Consider the following 20,866-nt stretch of genomic DNA (forward strand, 5'->3'; position numbering starts at 1 on the left):
GCTGTGATCATTTTGTTTCTCTGTCAAACACAAAGTGCAGCGAGTTTTTCGCTCTAATTCCCCCAACAGGGGAGAGTCCCAGGGATGCTCTAGTTCATGCTTGCCCCCCCGGTCTCCTATATGCTTATCCCTCGCTTCCACTCATGACGAAGTTCGTACAGAAAGCTCATCGGTTGGGGAGCAAGATAATCCTCATAACCCCATTCTGGCCTCGCCAGGTCTGGTTCCCTTACCTGCAGTCTCACAGTGTAGTTCCTCCTTCGATCGTGGATCCCATTCCGGATCTAATTTCTCATCCTGCGGGATTACAACCCCCAAACCTGGGCAACCTTAAGCTCATGGCTTGGTTGATCCAGTTCCGCTGATAGCAAGGACTCCCGGTATCTCATCACCAGTGAAAGCTATTCTGGTAGCAGCACACAAACCTTCTACCAGAAAAATCTACGGTAGTAAATGGAAACGTTTTTCCATTTGGGCCAAAGACAGGGGCTTAGACCCCTTTACTGTCCCTATTCCGATGATTCTGGAATTTCTGTCCCATATCCTTCATCAGGGAGCCAGTGCATCTACAGTTAAAGTACAGTTGGCAGCCATTTCCCATTTTCATGTTGGGGACGATGTAGGATCTCTGGCTTCCACCAGGATTTGCAAAACCTTTTTAAAGGGCGCTTTTTTGTTAAAACCGCCAGTTAAATCTGCAGTTCCTCCATGGGACTTGACATTGGTTTTACAAGCTTTAACGGGCCCTCCTTTCGAACAGGCTGCTTCTGCTCAGTTGAAATTTGTATCTTGGAAAACAGCCTTCCTAATTGCAATAACCTCAGCTAGAAGGGTGTCTGAACTTCAAGCCCTCTGTATGAAACCCCCTTATATAATTTTTCATAGAGACAGAGTTTCTCTCAGGACTAATCCCTCCTTTCTCCCTAAAGTAGCCTCTGAGTCCAATATTAATCAGAATATTAATTTGCCTGTGTTCTTCCCCAATTTCCAGAACAAAGGGGAATACACATTACACAAGTTGGATGTACATAGACAACTGTGTTTTTATTTGCACAGGACAGCAACCAACCACAAATCTGATGAATTGTTTGTGTCCTTTGCCAAATCTTCTTTGGGTAAACCTATTACCAAAGTTACATTAGCCAACTGGATTTCACAATGCATTATTCAGGCCTATTTAGCTTCAAATAAACAGGTACCTTTTGGAGTCCATGCTCATTCAACTCGATCCGTAGCTACCTCTGCAGCGTTCTGGTTCAGAGTCCCTATAGATGACATATGTTCAGCAGCTTCTTGGTCCTCCTCTCATACATTCATTTCCCATTATAAATTGGATATGATATCCAGGAGTAGGGCTTCCTTTGGCTCCATGGTGCTCTGGAATATTCTTCCTTGAGGGCCGCCCAAGGTTTTTAGGTAGCTGGGGACTCTGTCTCACAGGTTGCAGACCAAATGAAGTTAACTACTTCAGATAAAGAAGTTATGTACTCACCATAACGTTCCATCTGAGTAGGTAACTTCATTTGTCTGCAACCAACCCCCCCACCATTTCCCCTAACCAGGTCGTGCTTTTAACCATGAGATAGGGTTGCTCATGTTGTAAGGCAGTAGGGTACTGGCCTCTTTCGAGGGTCTCGCAAAGTCTTTGTAGGCAAACTCGATCTGAGGATGGGGGATGTGAAGCAGGGATTATGGGTAGGGGAGGAGCTAGGAGCTCGGATTTTTTAGCTAGGTAAAGCTGACGGCTCGGATCTGAGGATGGATCTGATACCCACAGGTTGCAGACAAATGAAGTTACCTACTCAGATGGAACATTATGGTAATACATAACTTCTTTTTTCTATTTAGCATGATGTTATTTTTGTCATATAGTGTGTGCACTTTACTTAAAAGGCTGAACTAGCCGCTCAGCATTTACCTGTTCCTCAGAAACACTCAGTTCACAATGGATTGTGCTGACTTACACTTTATGGATTTTGCCAGATTTATTTATTTATTTGAATTTGTTTACCGGGATGTTGCTCTATTATGGGGATCTTACCTGTTAAGAATACATAGCTTTCCTGTTTGCTTTCCAGTATTTAGTACTTTTTTTTTTTTGCCACAGTCACCACTAACATCTTATCCCTCTGGATGCCAGTGCTCAATTCTCCACTGGATCTGCACGTATTTAGACATACTTAGAAGTAAACCTATAATTGGTGGGTCCTCACTTTCCATACTGGAAACCTTCATGGCGACTGGGCTATTCATTACTACATAACTAGTAGAGAGGCAGGTTCATAGATCCAGGATGGCCATCTTGACTGCGGTGGTGGTGCTGCAGTAGTGTTGTCGCCTCACAGTAAGACTTTGTCCAGTTCGATTCTCAGCTAGAGTGTCTTCTGCGTGGAGACATGCATGAATGGGCATACCTTCATTGAAGGTTGTGCGTCAAGGCTGGCAACTCGGCACGTAAAAATCTACTGCCAATCATTAGCAGACTGGAGTTCTGCTGTGGCGACCCCTAACCAGGAAAAGCCAAAAGACACAAACAAAGATTCATTTTTTTTTTCTTGATACCTCCAACTCTCTGATGTATTGGATGATTATGTGTAAGGGTCAGTGTGAGATAAGCCATGTAAGAGAGCATTCCCAGCATCCATAGTGACACATTCATTTATTGCTCAGCCCACCGTGCTTTACTGGCTGATGTCTCCATCATGAGCAACTGGTCTCAGTCAGAAACCATGACAATGGGTGTATCCCTAGGATTCACCCTCACCCTCCCAAGAAATACAAGCAGGCAACACCTAGCTATTCCTCTCTAACCCAGCACTGGCTCCTTCAGTGCCTTGACCATTACCCAGATTCAGGTCATCTTTATCTTATTCGGGAAATAATTCCACAACAATGAGGAGATAATTAATTATTGGTTCTTGGTGCTGTTGTATAGAGATAAAAGTAGTGCCTATTAGAGTAGTCAAACTAAGGGCAGGTAGAAACACCTCAGGTTTTATCTTTAGTGATTTCTTGGGGGCAGGGAAGGTGATAGGGTTGAAGAGTCTGACATAAAATGTCAGCTGTTTTCTTCAACCTCTCACGTAAGGTTATGATGAAGCAGTCCATGTAGCCTCTACTAAGCAGGATTAAAGAGAAACAGTAGCTGTTTCCTTACTATGCACATGTGCGTTTTAGCTATGAGAATATTGGACACCATATCTGTGGATATTGTATCAGAATAAACTTGCATTGTGTTATGTTTATCGTTTTGACTTGTAATGGTACCTTTTACAATTGTTAGTGGTACAACAGGTAGCAGAGTTGTCTATTTTTGCAGATGGCTGTGGATTTTATTCCCACACCAAGCTGATGGATTGTTGTCACAGCAGTGCAGCATAAAGGGAGTGCTGCACCCTTGAGTATGTCTTCCACCAGATGAGACATTAAATCAAGGACCCATCTGCTTGAGCTGGTGGTAGCTCCAGTGGATGTAAAAGATCCAACAACACGTATCGAAAAGAATAAGTGGAAGTTCTCCAGTGCACTGGCCAAATTGCCACAGTGATATAAATATTATCTTAGTTCCCCCCTGAAAAAAGATCACAATCTCAATGCGATTAGCCTGATCAACATAGTCTAAATAAATACATTTTGCCTGGGTTGTGGCTGAAAAGAATCTTTTGAGCAGTTCAGCCTCCAGGTTAACAAATAAATAAATGCAATTGCTGCACCTCCCATGGAACAAGAGACAATATCTGAAGATGTCAACAATGGTGACACTAGGAACTACTGATTTCAAAACAAAAATTTAGCATCAGCATCAACTATACAATACTTTATATACTATTTCACAACTAAAGAATTATGCATCGTCTTCCATAACTTGTATGATAGTTTGTGAAACTCTTTTGTCATCATATAGTAATTTGTTTTTCTCAAAGACTGGTGATTTCTGGCAATTCTAAGGTATATCATATTGCTGCTACTGAAGTATAATCTCTCCATTATCTTGGATCTGTCCATCTGATATCATAATATAAGCTGTTACCATGAAGTAAAAGTTCTACATGAATTAAAAGAATGTATAAGCCATATGGCTCAAAGGCTTAACACACTATAATAGTATAAGGTGTGAAGTGTTACATACCTGTGTTGAGGAGGACATCCATGAAAAGAATAAGGTTTCTCATGTGAAAAACAAACTTTTCTACAATAACCTCTGCCATTTGCACAATTCCAGGCTTCTACTTCAACTCCATCTTGTTCACCTCAGAACAGAAATTTCACAGAAATATATTATTAAAATAATATACCACATTTAACTCTTTGACATGTCATAAAGAGTAACAGTACTCCAAAACAAACAAAAAACATATCTGCACAGAAAGACTAGACCTGTGCATGGATTTTGATTACATTTCTGATGATACAAATGAAAACAAAATATGTATAACGGAGCAAAATATCCTAAAATATATATTTAATTATTTGCTGCTATTATTATAATTACTGATTATGAGTTATTCTTGAGGCTTAATTCAATCACCACATTTAGTTATCATGTCTCTCACTTACTGTAGTGACTCATTAGCTATACTTTACAGAGAGGATTGTGGTTGCTTACTTAAATGACTGGAATGTAAAGGATGGTAGTAAAAATAAATAAATAACTAAACAGTCACGTTTCTTGAAGAATCATACACTGCTTGCTGGCAGTGTTCATAAGATCATATTAAGAAATTTCTTACTAGTATAATCTGGCCAGTGCTACTTTTTTCAGCTGGCTGAGCTTGTTAGTAAGTATATCAGGGCCTATTGGTACACAGCTGCAAAAGCACTATACAAAATCTGCTTTCCTTATGGTCCTATATTCTTGTCAGCATGGGATCCAAACCTGAAACCATTCCCCCACTCCCTCCTTTGGCCTGTCTTTTCTACCTACAGAAGTTATGTAAAAGAAAAGAAAAACCTTTTTCCCTCTTTCTTCCTCCCACCATCATCCAGATAGCCATGCATAAGAAAAGAGAATACCCAGTTGTCACATCTCTGGTCATCCTATTAAGGGGAAAAGGAACTCTCTTCCCCCATACATATCATGTTCACATATAAGTAAGAGTGATCTCTCTCTCTGCTTGCTGTCTCTGGTAGAGGGATGTAAGAAATGTGAACCCATATCATTTCTCTTTTCTCCTGGTTCATTGGTCAAGGTATGGCATTCAGTGGTTAATATCTCTGTCTGACATCTTCAAGGTTGAAGGTTTAGCCCAGGTCTCCAATGGCTATCTGTGTGAAGTGTGCATGTTCTCCCTGTGCCTGTATGGGTTTTCTCCAAGTATTTCACTTTTCACTTTGTAAAAACATGCATTTTGATTAGTTCCTCCAAAATTGTGGTGTGTGTGTGTTTTTATATATATGTATGTATATATATATATATATATATATATATATATATATATATATATATATATATTTAGGTTTACTATCAATATGTCGAAAATGAAATGGAAATGTGTACTTATCAGCGAAGTGTTTTGCCGAAAGTACACAATTCCGTAAGTACCTAATGTCGAAACACAGCTGTTAAGTGTCAAAGATGTCGCTCGTGACATTTATTCTGACATATAACAGCACTCCCACCGTTCCCTTAACTCCCTACCTAACTAGCCTACACTCATATTTATGCAGAGGGGCAAGCCCCCCTGCACCCTCCTGTGGAGGGCTGCACCCCCACATCCCCCAACTTAATATTCCAACTCCGAGATCGCACTACAGTGAGGAAAGTGATGTATTTCCCTAACCGCACTGTACCGCGATCCCCTTACATGAGCGAACGTTATAACTGCGAATGCACAGTCCATTTGCAATAATAACGTTTGTTCACATAACCTGCCGAACTATGAAGTATTCGAATATATGTTGCTTGAATACTTAATAGCCGTGCAATTGCACGGCAAAATATTGATAGCAAACCTATATATATATATATATATATATATATATATATATATATATATATATATATAAATGTTGAACCAGGCAAAAAAACACCATGCAAGCTGCAAAAAATACACTTCCAAAAGTTTTCTTTAGCGCTTTCATCCACCTTTATTAATCGTGAACTTCTTCAGAATAATTTACATCACATAGATATTTCTTAAATAGTATTGTCACCGGAAATGATCTCATTACTAATTGAATAGTGTAGTATTTATCTTGTTCTTTGAATGTTCCCATATTTACATATTTATACTAAATCTAAATATTTACAAATTCTGATTTACAAAGTTAAATAACTAAAAAGTCTATGTTTTTTGTTAATTATCTATACATCAGAAAACATTTTAAATTTATTACTTCGTTGAGTCCTGGGGCTACATCAGCTCCAAATATTAGCTGCCACAAAGTTTCTTTGCATTCCAGAATATTATTAAGGTCCCCTGTCAGTAATCCCTTCTTTACTGTGTCTAAGATGAAGAATTCGAATTTTTTGAAATCCCTGCATATTAAAGAATGTCTCGCTAAAGCGTTGTTTGTATCTTTCTTTTTTATTGCTAAGGTGTGTTCATACACCCTGCGTTTTAAAGTTCTTTTGGTTTTTCCTATATAATAATCTTTGCATGTCAGGCACGTAGCCAAGTATACTACAAATTCACTATTGCAATTAGAATATTCCTTGGCCCAAAAAGTTTGATTTAAATGTTGTATTGTCACAAAAGAAGTGTTACTCATGTACCTACACTGCTTACAGTTCGTACAACTAAATGTGCCTTTCTTGTTGGTACAATGCCTGTCATACTTGTCATTCTTATCACCACTGGATTCCAAAATACTTTTTAAACTTACTATCCTCTTATAAGTGAATTTGGGTTTTTGTCCTATCACAGAAATAAGTTCTCTATTTCCCATATTCACCTTCCAATTATTTTCTATAATTGCTTTGATGTGCCACATTTCATTTGTTATTGGCAATGGGAAAGCCGTTACAAATTTACTTTCTTTTCTTTCTTGATCTAGCTCCTCTAGCTCCTCTACACATATCGAAGGTGTCCCCACTAGCACATCCTCGGATAGCAGTATGGGTTTAGCTACTCCCTTTCTTAATGGCAAAACCTCATTTTCTATTTTGACTATGTAATCCCTACTATAACCTCTGTTTAAGAAAAGTGATCTCAAAAGAACTAATTCCTTATCAAAGATGCTGTCTTTGGATGTCAACCTACTTAATCTAATACAGTTCATCAAATCTCATTTTACTGGAGAATTGGTTGTTTGCCTTTTCCCCATTTTAGTACAATATTGGAGTTGGTGTATATAATTAACAGAGAGTGTGGAGGGCGCATGGAGCATGACCCTGCTAAAAACTTGTTTTACTTTTCTGTGTGTGTTTTTCTATTGGCTGTTTATCAACAAGTTGCTTTCGATCACTTAATGTTCAATATTTCAACTTTTTGAGATAGGAACATACAACTATATATATATATATATATATATATATATATATAACATGAAAAAGCCACTAAAGGTAGACACTATAGTACTGTAGAAGCAAAGAAAAAAACAGTATCACCTCCACAGCCACTAAAAAAACAAACTTTAATAAAGCAAATTAAAATAAATGCAATAAAACATATGAGTGCTTTTGGACAACTTACTAACCCGTCCTCTGATCTAAAAACAACATGTCTGTATAGGCTATTTAAATAAAGCAATAACCAAATCAGCAATAAAATTTCAGCTGATGCTCTCTCAGGGCTGGTTTTAATCAGATACAAGTATTCAAACCAGGAGGAGTGTCTGCTTGTAAGTCACCAATCCACATCACCTCAACCTGTTCCATGTATAGTGTTAAATCACCCCCTCTCAAATTTTCTCTGATTATCTGTAGAAGCATGAATGAAAATGAATGATAAATATTCATCATAGCCTGTTTAGCCAGAGGGTTTTTAGTATCCTCAAGTTGTATATCACTGATATGCTTGGAAATCCTTTCCTTAAGCTGACGATTGGGTTTGCCAATGTAAAAAAAATCACAACGTTGGCAACAAATGATATATATCACGTTTTTGCTCTTGCAGTCTGCATAAGTCTTCAGGGAGTAAGTACTACCTCTTCTCAGATGTGCAAAGCTCTGTTGTTTAGAAATAAGTTTGCAGCAACTGCACATTCTGCAGGGATACATGCCCAACCCGTTCGACAATATTAAACTGTTATTAGGTTGATGATGGCAAAGCAACTGTTTGATGTCCTTAAATGTTCCATTGGTAAGGGGAGTGATGAAGAAACTGAAGACAAGTTGTTGTGATGTTTAGATCTGGCCCCTAAATTCAGATAATTTTGTTTAAGTTGTTCTACTTGTGTCGACTCACATTCTAAACTAATATTGCTAACACTGACTGTCTTAGAACTGTCAGTGTATTTACATGAAATTAGAACTTTTCATTCCACACATGGCAAACCTTTTTACTCTAGAAAATCTGCGGCAACCACAATTGACAAAATAAAAGATGCCAGGAAAAAGATGAATGCAAGAATGGTCCTGACTTACTCTAGTGACATCAGTTATGTTTGTGAGGTGATAAAAAAATAACTGGAGGATTTTGACAATTGATGAGACTGTAAAATATATAGTGGGTGATAGACCCTCCTTTTCTTTTAGGACCAATAAGAACATCAAACAGTTACTTTGCCATCACCAACCTAATAACAGTTTAACACTGACGAATAGGTTGGGCACGTATCCCTGCAGAACTTGCAGTTGTTGCAAATTTATTTCTAAACAACAGAGCTTTACACACCCAGGAATGGGTAGAACTTACTCCCTGAAGACTTATGCAGACTACAAGAGGAAAAACGTGAAATATATCGCTAGTTGCCGACTTTGAGATTCTTTTTACATTGACAAAACCAATCATTAGCTTAAAGAAAGGATCTCCAAGCATATCAATGATACATGACTTAAGGATACTAAAAACTCTCTGGCTAAACATGTTATGATGAATATTTCTCATTCGTTTTTCATTCATAGTTCTACAGATAATCAGAGAAAATTTTAAAGGGGGTGATTTAACACTATACATGGAGCAGGTTGAGGTGAAGTGGACTGGTGACCTACAACTGGACAGACCTCCTGGCTTGAATACTTGTATCCTGGTAAAAACAGCCCTGAGAGGGAGTCAGCTGAAATGTTATTGTTAATTTGGTATTGCTTTATTTAAATAGCCTATACAGATATGGTGTTTTTAGATCTGAGGAAGGGCACGGAAGTTGTCTGAAAGTGCTCATTCTATGTTTTATTGCTTTTATTTTAATTTATTTTATTAAAATTTGTTTTATGTTAGTTGCCGTGGTGGTGAGGCTGCTTATTTTTTGTTTTATATATATATACATATATATATATATATATATATATATATATATATATATTTGCACATATAGATATATTTGCACATATATATATATATATATGTATATATATATATATATATATATATATATATGGGTCTACTACCATAGATCAAAATTACACTATTTCAAAATATGATAGTAGTGTCCCACTAACGCGAAAGTGCACTTCAATGAAAGTGCACTTTCGCGAATGTCACTAAGTCAAACGGGGCATATCCTGCAGTAGTGATGGACCGTAGGGTTAGGGCTTGGGTTAAGGATAGTGGATAGCCCTACTAGCTATTCACTATCCATAACCCAAGCCCTAACCCTTTGCTCATTTTAGTGACTTTCACGAAAGTGCACTTTCGTTGAAGTGCACTTTCGTGTTAGTAGGACACTACTATCTACGGTAGTAGACCCATAAATAAATATATATATATATATATATGTATATATATCTGTAAACATCATAAAACTGAAAACTCAAAACATTGAAACTCAAAACACTGAAAATACACATCATACATATAGTGAGTTTAAACAAGATAAATCATATTACTTTCCACCAAGTATAAGCAGGGGGGCTAGCCTCCATGCATCACCCACACTCCCTGCTACTTAAATATATCAACTCCAAGACTGCACTTCACTACACTAAAGGCAATCTTGGAGTTGATATATTTAAGTAGCAGGGGGTGTGGGGGTGCAGGGGTTCTTTCCCCATGCTTATGGCTTATGCTTAGTGGAAAGTAATATGATTTATATTGTTTAAACTCAGTATGTGTGTGTGTGTGTGTGTGTGTGTGTGTGTGTGTGTGTGTGTGTGTGTGTGTGTGTGTGTGTGTGTGTGTGTGTGTGAATGAGTCTACTTCAAATAAATGAAAGACCACTTACCCGAGGATGAGTTTACTGAGACACCGAAATGTTACATTACCAAATGACCACATTATCAAAGCTGTTTACAGGGTAAGTATAAGCTTGGCTTTCATGGGTAAATTTACCCTTTTCCCCACTGTAATGCAATCCCGGAGTTGGTATATTTAGTTGGGGGGGCATAGCCTCCCACCTGGATATGTTTGACATGCTGTAGTGTGTGTTTTGTTGTTTGTTGGCTAAGAGTAAACTTACTGTGTAACATCAGTCTTTAATGTGGTCATTTGGTAATGTAACATTTTGCTGTTGTCGTCTCAGTAAACTTGTCTTCGGGTAAGTGGTCTTTCATTTATTTAAAGTAGACCCATATATATATATATATATATACATGTCTGTGTGTGTGTGTGTGTGTGTGTGTGTGTGTGTGTGTGTGTGTGTGTGTGTACATTGCATTTACCCTTGACATTATGGCAAGTTGTACCAGAAAAGGGTCTGAGGAAGATAAGTTAATTTATCCAGTTAACAAATAAATTACATTTTAGAAAAGAAATGGCATATGCAGAAAAAGATCTTGCATCATGTTTTTAATAAAAGAAAACCTATTTCCTGCACCTCCTTTTTATTGCATTATCTGTAGTAGTGGTACAATGTCCTCCCTCACTTCTTACTCATGCTAGTCCATGCCTAAGTAATTGATATAACAGCCTCAGTGTGGTTTAAAACTGTTTATATACTGTGCATAACCATAGACTAGTTGAGTGAATCAGGAACAGGCTAATCTGAATTCCATCTGGTCAACATCACCACGTGAACATGGCATAAATGCAACAGATGCATGTACAGACCTGGTGCAGGCAAGAACCCTGAGTCATAATCTCCAGGAAACAGACTCCCAGAGGCAAACTGGGTTCCTCTGTCTATTTCTTTATTACTACAATGCAGGGCACAAAGCTGTTACAAGCTGTATTGTCACTGGGACCACAGTGGTGTACCATATACCATGATGCTATGATGTACAGTTCATTCCAATGTATCACAAATAGGGGAGTGGATTTTTTATTCACACAGGCGTATGAGCAACATAGCATAATGGAATGCTAGACAGTATAACACTTGAATACTCATTAGTACTGCAGCTGTTTGAAAATGCAAAAACTGTTTAAGTCCCTTGTTCCCCTTTGGTCTATGTGACATCACTTAGTTCTTGTTTATAATTGCTTCATGAGTACCCACTGCAATGGTGTATTGCACAACAATCTCACGGTCAAATCTGAAATAGAAAATAGTGTTTTGTTCCTCAAACCATCTTAACTGAGATGTAATTGTTTAATTTCAAGGAAGCTGGAAGTCATAGTTTTACTTTGTTATCCAGTTCCATAACTTCCTTATATTTCTTAACTGATATTTATTGATGTCTATGGGCATATGATGAGTACGCCTAATCAACTATGTATCCTCTTTCCTGGGCACACTTTCTGAAGAGAAGTGTAGAGGAATATGATTGGGTTTCAGATCATAACCAGCATATTACATGTATGCCAAAAAATTCACCTCTAGAGTGAAATTTGAACTTTTATGTTGAACAGGGCAAATGTGAGGCAAAACCAGAAACAGGTGAGAGATCTGGACCCAAGGCAGAAACAAAGATCCCCTCTGTTGAAACTAGAAGCCTTAAAAGCTGTCAGATATGCTGTTCTACCATATTTTTGTTGCAGAGTGAAGTTCTACCAGCTTGTAACATTTTACCTTCTGCCACTCTCCTTTGCTGGCCACCACTATCCATCATTAGTCCCTAGCATGAATTGCAGTCAAAACAGTACTTAGGTGTCCTTAACAAGCTTTTCTTAAACACCCCAAATACTGTTAAGATTGTGTCATATGCCTAGGATTGGGAAGCATTTAACAGTTTATCATTTCCATGATCTGTCATTTGGCTAGACTCATAATGCTATGCAAAGAAGCTGAGTGATGTGTTTCAATGTGCTACATGGATCCTCTTAACCACAACTTGTAATTTTGAAAGGCAGCAATGACTGGAGCTCTCCTGAATTAATGACAGCATTTTTGAGCTTTACAAAGCTGCAAGGCATCCTTGCTCTGATGTCATCAGGTTGTGTGCCCAGCTAGACAGTATTTATGTATTAAAGCTAAGTAAACTAAAGATTTATGGACCGAAAGTAGAAGTTATTGCAAAGAGAAGCTATGAGTATAGTATGTGGTTTGTTTCTCTCTGTGACTTTGCTGCTCTATATAGGTAGATGCCATTCAAATCCATTCCACTAAATGGATTCAGTTTTACAATTTTATTTTAATTTACCCCACAGTTGTACAAATTTGGGCAGCACAAAACACCTTATATGGGGTGCATGAAGATAATGCTTCTCACTTTACCTAGGTTTTTACACTTGGTCTCATTTATTGCAATGGGCATGATGAGCTGATTTTCTGTAAAACAATCAGTGACAACATAGCTCACATTCTGTGCAGTAGCATAGCTTGAAGTTTGCATAAGCCAAGTCATAATAAGAAAGTAGGGTATTATCTCTGCATCTTTGCTAACCCTACTATCTCATACATGTCCATTAAGTCAAGTGTTTTGGTGGCCTACCAAACTCAATTCCTAAATAAGCACAAACAGCTTGTTCTGAGTCTCAGTCACAAGCTCCTTACACTTAAACACCACTTTTTAAACATACCAGCGATGTTGCTTCTGCTTAGGTGTAAATACCTCCTGAACTTAAGTGCAAAGTTTTCTGAATCTTCAAAGCCAACAATCTCTCCATTTCTTTGTAGTAAAAACACTGGGCATTCATCTTAGAATTCCTGTTGCAGAAAACATAGTGCATAATGATGCTACACTAAATTCATGTCACAATAAGCCTTCAGGATAGTCTGTGACTTATTCATACAACCACAATGAAAGGTATGGATCTTATTCTTTATGCAAAGCTCAAGGGATGTTTTTTTTTTATTTTCAAAAATAATTTATCTGAAATCGTCTTATTTTTCTACCTAAGTTAAGTTACTGAAGAAATTGCAATGATAATAAAAGAGTGTTTTATATGCTGATAGTTTTGATGAACAAACTCAAGGCCTACTGGCCATGGAGGCATTTGATGTCCTGCATCTTGAGCTGGAACTTGTGGGTGCCCTTGTAGTCATCCAGCTTGTTTGTGAAGTGCATTTATTTTATTTACTCAAACACCAGCTCTTTGAGTATCATCAGTTTGCTGCCAGTCACTCAACTCACAGTATACCCCTGATCGACAGTTACATTTTTAACATACCAATCCCCCTACAACTCTAACATGAGGCCTCTAACCCTGCAACAACAGATTGTAAGTATATGGTCTCTGATGTTACACTAATTCAAAGAAAATATAAGGTTGGACGTCGAGCTGGCACCTCGGCACCTGTAAAAAATCTACTGCCAATCACTAACGGACTGGAGTTCCGCTGTGGCGACCCCTAACAGGGAAAAGCCTAAGAAGAACAAACAACATAGTTGGAGAGACAGTCTGCATATTTGATTGTCTCACATTGGAAAGTACAGTTGAGACTTTATCTGCAAACAAATAAGTTGCAAGCAGCTGAACAGTGAGTAAATAAAAGATAGCTTTTTGAAGGAATAAATTGATGGGCTGACTTTAGTTAACAGGATTATTCCATAGACATTGTAGTATTTAAGATATGAAATTGTCACATATCATGGTACAGATGATATTAATGTTTTTTAATGGTTGAGTGGCCTTGAGATTTGGTCATAATGGGCATATTCCAAGTAAAAAGTTTTGAATAATAAGGGGTCCTTTAATGGTCTGCATTTCAGGCATTGATCTTCACTAAGAAGATGATAAGATAAAGAAAAAAAAGTAAGACCTGCTGACTGCTGAAGTCTTTGAAATAAGACAAGTCTTGGACTCATTTGATCTTTTTTGTGAGGAATTTTGATTCTTCTCCAGCTGCACTAGATGACGTATAAGCAGAATACAGAATAGGGTACAGCATTCGACAATTAGCCTCATAAGATCTATGCAAAAGGGGCAGCTACATTTTTTGGTATGGATCAACTTCACAAAGGATCAGGTGGGAAACTACAGGATTTACATATGGTAGTGTCTATATGAGTATCAGATAAAAAATTCTCATCTACAAGGATCCGATGCCTTTTAATATTTTGTCACCTTTTAGCTGATGTACATCAGTTATATATAAAGGTATTTTTTACTGAGCCAATTACCAGGGTCCTGCTTTCTTTCTTTCTTGTTTTCTTTCCTTCTACATTGAAGGCTTCACCAATAACAGTAGATGGTAAGGCTGTCATGTCTGACCACATAGTCATTTGAGGACCAAAGTAATTACAGCTTAATTTACTTTCATTCCTCTGAATGTATGTATGAGTTTATCATGGAGTATAGTGCCAGACACTTTAACCAGATCTAGTTAAGCTGTATGGGCAGATAAACCATCATTTAACTTGGCTGCTACTTTCTAAAAAAAAGTTTTTTTGTATTAATCATAAAATATCTACCTTTAATAAAATACTGGTTAAAGTCATGGAACAGGAGGTTTTCCCATTTGTATGAATAGGCTTGAACATGATTCTGTTCATCACCTTATGTGAAATGCTTATGTAACTGGCCAGTCTGTAATTTCTGAGGTCTATGAAAGTCCCTACCTTGTGGCTTGAGATCATGGTAGTGTATTGTTTTTTTTTTATTCTTATTTTAGTCAGAATAAAGCAGAAATAGACTCTGTAATACAGAATTTGCTATGGCTGTAAGGGCAGCTAAGTAAGGATTAATAATGAAAAGGGTTGGCAATACTATGAATAAAAACTCTCACAGAGTACATAGTGACACATAGTCTTGCAGATATCTACATAACTGCATAGCTCCTGTAAAGAGTGGTAGAAATGTGAAGGCTGCCAGCCTAGCCAAATAGCATTTGATAGATCATTCTTTTATTTGTAACTATGAATGTTGAAATGCAAACTTGTTTTCTTAAATCAAAGAATATGCTGTGAAATGTTGAACTTAAAACAATGTAGCAACATTGCTATCTGTTGTAAAGAAAGCTAAGTCAAACATTTCTTGCCTGTCCTTTGAAATTAAAATTACTTCATGCTGTCCTTTCAAGTTAAAGATTATGAGTCATTTCATCTGGGCTAGCACATTCTGTCTATTGTTTTAATCAAGAGTTAGATTGCTAGATTTAAACATGCAAGTGCATTTTTATTACCCTGGTTTCTGCCTAAGTGTAAAAGAATGTAAGTGTAGTGTCTGTTGGCCTGGGAACACCAGGAAAGTGTAAAAAGATGTTGTAATGTTTATCAGAACTGCAATAGCAATTTAAACAGCGAGAATCAGAAGGCATTAAGCATTTTGCCTTGACTATCCATCTCATAGCACTCTGCCTTGCTCTATGTAAGTAAGCTATTTTAGAAGTGTGTTTTCTTTTAGGAATAATTAGAAATTAGAAAGATTAGACTGTGTTTTTCTGTCATATCAGAACTTTCCTACTGTATTGTTTTAAGTATTTCTCTGTGATCTCTGAACTCTTGACTAGTGCTGTGTTGTAGTAGTATTGTCTTGTGTTTTTAGTATTTATTATTAAATTTTTTTAAAACCTTTTAACTGTGGCTGTTTTGTGTAGAGATAGTTTAAGCTCTATAGTGCATTGCATATTTATAGAGTTTACTGTCCAGGTCACTTCATATAAGTTTGACTGTTTAGTCACATCTACCAATTGGATAATAATATTGCACAGTAATAATTGGACACCCTTTTAAGGGCCTTTGGGTAGCTGATAAATATTAGCTGGGTGGTGGCAAGTGCTACTACCCTATAGTCTGGAAAAGGGAGAACAGCTGGAGAACCTGTGTCAGCCTTCCCCAGAAGTGTCTGTGTGGTTGTATAAATTCTTATCTCAACATGTGTGTGTCAGCTACTTGGGCAGGGACACAAAGCACTGGTTAGACAGAGAGGGTACTGGAGGCTTTAACTTGCCCAGCTAGAATGAGATATGAACCCTATATCTGTGCCAGTGGGAAGTCTTATTGGGTCCTTGGAGAGCAAGGGAGCAACCAGCCCCAGACTGACTGTGATCTCTGTGTGATCTTAAGGGAAATTGCACTTTACTGTGTGTATTTGTTATCCTTTTCTCATATATGAGATGCCCTCGCTGGTGTTAGTGGTGAGGATTGAGGCTCCTTGATTGCTGGGCCAGGGTATGGGCATCACAGCTCCATAAGTAAGGTGGGTACTGCCAACATATATTTCCTGGGATTTAGAAGGCTTCGCCATTGCCATCCCTATAGCACAAGTACATCATACGTAGCGTAATTCTGCTGAGATCAATACCATCTATGTTTCTATGATTATGATTTTATTTTGTCATGGTGACATAATGGGGGTTTCTGCTATATGTCACAGCCAGATATGTTAACCCCCATGTGACCTGGGGTGCTTGGTGAAAATTGCATAAGTAACTAAACTGACAAGTTTAAAATATGATGCACATTGAGAGTAGGAGTTCATTGTCATGTCTGCAAAGGACTGGCATAGAAGAGGGCTTTTCTGTAATTTTTCTTATGTTTCTTAGTCCAGTCATTGAGGGTCACAGGGGAGCTGGAGCCAATACCTGCCTTCATTATGCAGAAGCATATAAGATCATTCTGAATGGGAAGCCATTACAAAATGCAGATACACATGTAGACACACACGTAGACACACACACACACACACACACACACACACACACACACACACACACACACACACACACACACACACACACACACACACACACACACACACACACACAATCCTGCAGCACACATACATCAGAAATTCAGATGATCACCAATTAATCTATGACATATCTTTAGGATGTGGGAGAGAAATGACACCCCTAGGAAAAGCACACACAGATAAAACAAAGTGCAGTAGCAAAAACTGGAATGATGTGCACTGTGACACACAAATGCTATGTGCTGCACCAGTGTACCATTCATATTAGCTGTTATTATTATTTCATTATTTATTCACTTAAAATTTATTGCAGTATTGAAATCCTTGTCTGTCCTTGCTGTAGCCTTTGCTTTTTTGCTATGCACTGCTTACATTTTTTTAACTTCTCTCTCTTTCTCTCTTTATGTGTCTGCCTGTCTGTCTCTCTCTCTCACTTGGTCTCCCTGTTTCTCTCTTTATTTATGTATTCAGGTACACATAACTAGTATAGCTGTGCTCCTGAAATGTGAAGTGTTTTTGTACAGTTCAGTCATCTTTTAGTTTTGTACCAGTTATATAAGTTTTAGATCCCTGACAATTAAGCCTGCTGATGGTATTACACCCTGACTAAACATATTTAATGATTTGCTGGACCTAAAATATGTAAGTAGTCTGCTATGGTATGTGACAACATCCTAGTGACATTTGACTTTCCCACCAAGCAATTGCATCACCACCATATTGTGCAGTACCTGTCCCTCCACCATCCTTTTCCTAACTCCAGCACACACAGCAAGGTATTTCTTCTATTTTATGACCTGCCTGCATCCTACTGTCTAATGTACCACAATGATACCCCCCACTGACAGAGTACAGCATGTTCTGTTTCCATGTTCTAATTTCACTACACAAATTTGTCTAAAACCTCCCCTTTTGGTCCTACCCTTTACACATACACATTTGTTATAACACTACCAAAAATGCAATTCTAGCCTCAACAAATACAAAATTATACAATACCCTCCTCTCACTAGCAGCCCCATTCCATGTGCATGGCATACTGCTATGTCGAAGTATTGGAACACACAAGCAGAAACTTGCATAGAGGAGCAGTTCATGAAACAATCCCAAAATGTATTTAATTATAATGTTTACAAGGCAGTGGAGGCACCAGAGCAATTTGGGTGGCTTGGCATAATTGATAGAATGGTAAATAGGTGACAGCTGCCATTCTAGTTTGTCATTGGCATGACATTGCCTGCTGTTACACCCCTCTGAACTGCTCTGGATGCCTGGGTGTTCCTGTATCTGCATCTGTCTCTGTATCTGGGCCTATGTAAAGGCTAAAATTTAAGTTTTGGCATTGCTTGTGGTAGAGTCTTGTAGGTCTCTGCAGTAAAAGTGGGAGATGGGCTATAGGCTACCGTAATGCTTACCAAAGGTCAGTTAGGCAACTAAAAGTGACCAAGTCTGGTTTGTGCTCAGTTGTATTGGTGAAGCCGGATACATACTTCATTTGAATATGCCTTCTAGCATGTAGTGCACAGGTAATCACTGCTTTCAGCCTTCTTACTCTGTAGATTATAAAGTTAATGATTGCACAACATAAATCAAGGTTGGAAGTAGAAGTCATAAAAAAATAGTAGTTTAGCTGGAATATACTAGAACATTTATTTCCCAGATCACAGCTGACTGAAATGCATTTGTACAATTCCACAAATAATATTGGGGGGTAGGGACTGATCATATTACCAGATTTATTTTGCCTTACATATGGGAATTTGCCATCTTTCATGAATATTATATCTTCCCTGTTATTATGGTTGTTTTTGTATAATCTCTAAGATTATCAGAGTAAGCAACTTCTATTGCAAAGAGATATGAATGTCTTCTCGTCTTATTAGAGGCAATAACATAATGGTATATACTTAAAACAAGAAAAAAAAAATAATGATATAAGTACAGGAGAAAATTTCTGGACTATTTAGTAAAAGATACATCATTTAGATTTCTTCAAAACTACTAAACTTGCCTAACTATTTTCTAGAAAATAATACTTGTGACCAACTGATCAAGTGCATATATTCTTGAATCAAATGCACTCAAGGTTTGTACTGTTATGGATAAACAGAAAACAAAAAAAAAAAAAAAAACATGTTTTGAAGTGAGAAAGGTCCCTGAATCCCCATGTAGGAGGCTTCACCCCTACAACCCTCCTGTTATTGCGTAACCTGAGGCTAGTTTACCTTAGAAAAATGTGATCACTGACCATCAACAAGCTTTTCTTTCTGCAAGAGGCACTGACGTGGGACATGTTAAAACATGCTGCACTTTTATAAGCACTCTTTTCTCTCTCTTAAGAAATAAGCAACTGCAAAGGAGCAGTTTTAAAGCATCTTTTGGTACCTAATGCCTCAAACTGACCATCTTCTGCTTGTTATCCTAACATATGCCTCTGACACTACCCTGGGTTTAGGACTATGTCAGAAGAAATAGAAAATCAGAACAGAGCTATCACTTGGCAATATCATACAATACACTGTACTGCGCACTAAAGCTTTTTCATAGACTGTGCCCCCCTCTGCTATGGTAATATAACACTGTAAGAAAAGGAATGAAATAAGTCATGGACTGTGACAATGCATTAACCCTTGCCCCAAGGGCAGTCCTCACTCATTGGCCAGCTCATAAACACAACCTGGTAGCTGCTTCAAGCTCCAGTCTTCAACAGGCCTTTATCAGTAACCTACCTTTCCATCACAGTCCTTCCCCCAGCACAGGCACACCCATCCTCCCTGCTGCTCCATCTGTCAGCCAGGTACCTAACTGGCCCCGAGTTGCCTATGTTGTAGTCAGGGCTTTATCCCTCCATGCCAAGAGACTGATAATTTAAAGTGCATTTTTTAGCTTAGAATGAAGACGTCTGCAAAAGAGTAATGTCCTTGCCTTAAGTATGCATTCCTAACATGCGACTTTCATCAATAAAGTGAAAATGTAATGATATAAGAAATAATCCATCTATCCACAACCCCTTTTTCCCATTTGTACAAATGGGGTGGGGTATCACTTCAACAGTGACAATCATCTAGAGCCAAGGTTTACACCACTGGGTGCTAGCCGTGCTGTGGTATTTCTTGCATACCATACACTCACATGCACACTCACACCTATGGCCAATTTAGAGTGTCCATTCCACTTACTGCATGTCTTTGGAATGTGGGAAGAAGCCGGAGCACATGGAGGAAACCACGTGAAGACAAGAAAGACATGCAGACTCTGCACAGAAGGCACCCCAGCTGAGAATCGAACCAGGGAACTACATGTTGTGAGGTGACAACACTATCCTCAGCACATGTAAGAAATAATACCGTAGTACAAACACCTGGAAAAGTGTTATTTCATGAGTTGAACTACAAAAGCCACCACAAAATATAGTTAATTGTTTGTATCAAAGTTTAATCAAGCACCAGAATATCTATCAGAATAGGAAGCACATATAAATCTTTCTAAACACCAGTTAAGTGAAAAAAAAACATACCGGTTTCAGCTTATAGCCTTCATCAGTGCTAACTAAGTGTGCTCCCCAAAAAAAACAACATTTAAACAAAAAGTGCATATTGCCACAACAATTTCATTGGTTGATTACAATTGCTCATTTAAACCAGGAGGAAATAATGCCCCTAATTTAATTATCCACATGCGTTCTTTGAAATTTACCTTACCGTACTTGCATGGGGGGTTGGTTCATTCTTGCAGTGTTATTTCATGTCATACCTACCAGTATTAGGACAAGGTCTTATTACTGATGGGAATCTGCATTAAAAGTATCAGCCTCATTTGCTTGCTTCTTGATATCATAATATTATGGTACCTTTTTAACACATACTGAATTC

The 20,866-nt window shown here is 38.0% G+C and overlaps 1 long non-coding RNA gene across 1 annotated transcript in view; it reads right to left on the reverse strand.

Moving 5' to 3' along the window:
• The window catches only part of LOC122802825, an 80,487-nt gene that overhangs the window by 49,546 nt on the left and 10,075 nt on the right, over nucleotides 1-20,866 (reverse strand). The window contains exon 2 of the long non-coding RNA XR_006364982.1: nucleotides 4,130-4,250. This is a non-coding gene — a long non-coding RNA (uncharacterized LOC122802825). The remainder of the gene's footprint in view (nucleotides 1-4,129; nucleotides 4,251-20,866) is intronic.

This window comes from Protopterus annectens, chromosome 5.part0 (assembly GCF_019279795.1).
Source record: "Protopterus annectens isolate FY-2018-M chromosome 5.part0, PAN1.0, whole genome shotgun sequence".
In the NCBI taxonomy this organism is placed as follows: Eukaryota; Metazoa; Chordata; order Ceratodontiformes; family Protopteridae; genus Protopterus; species Protopterus annectens.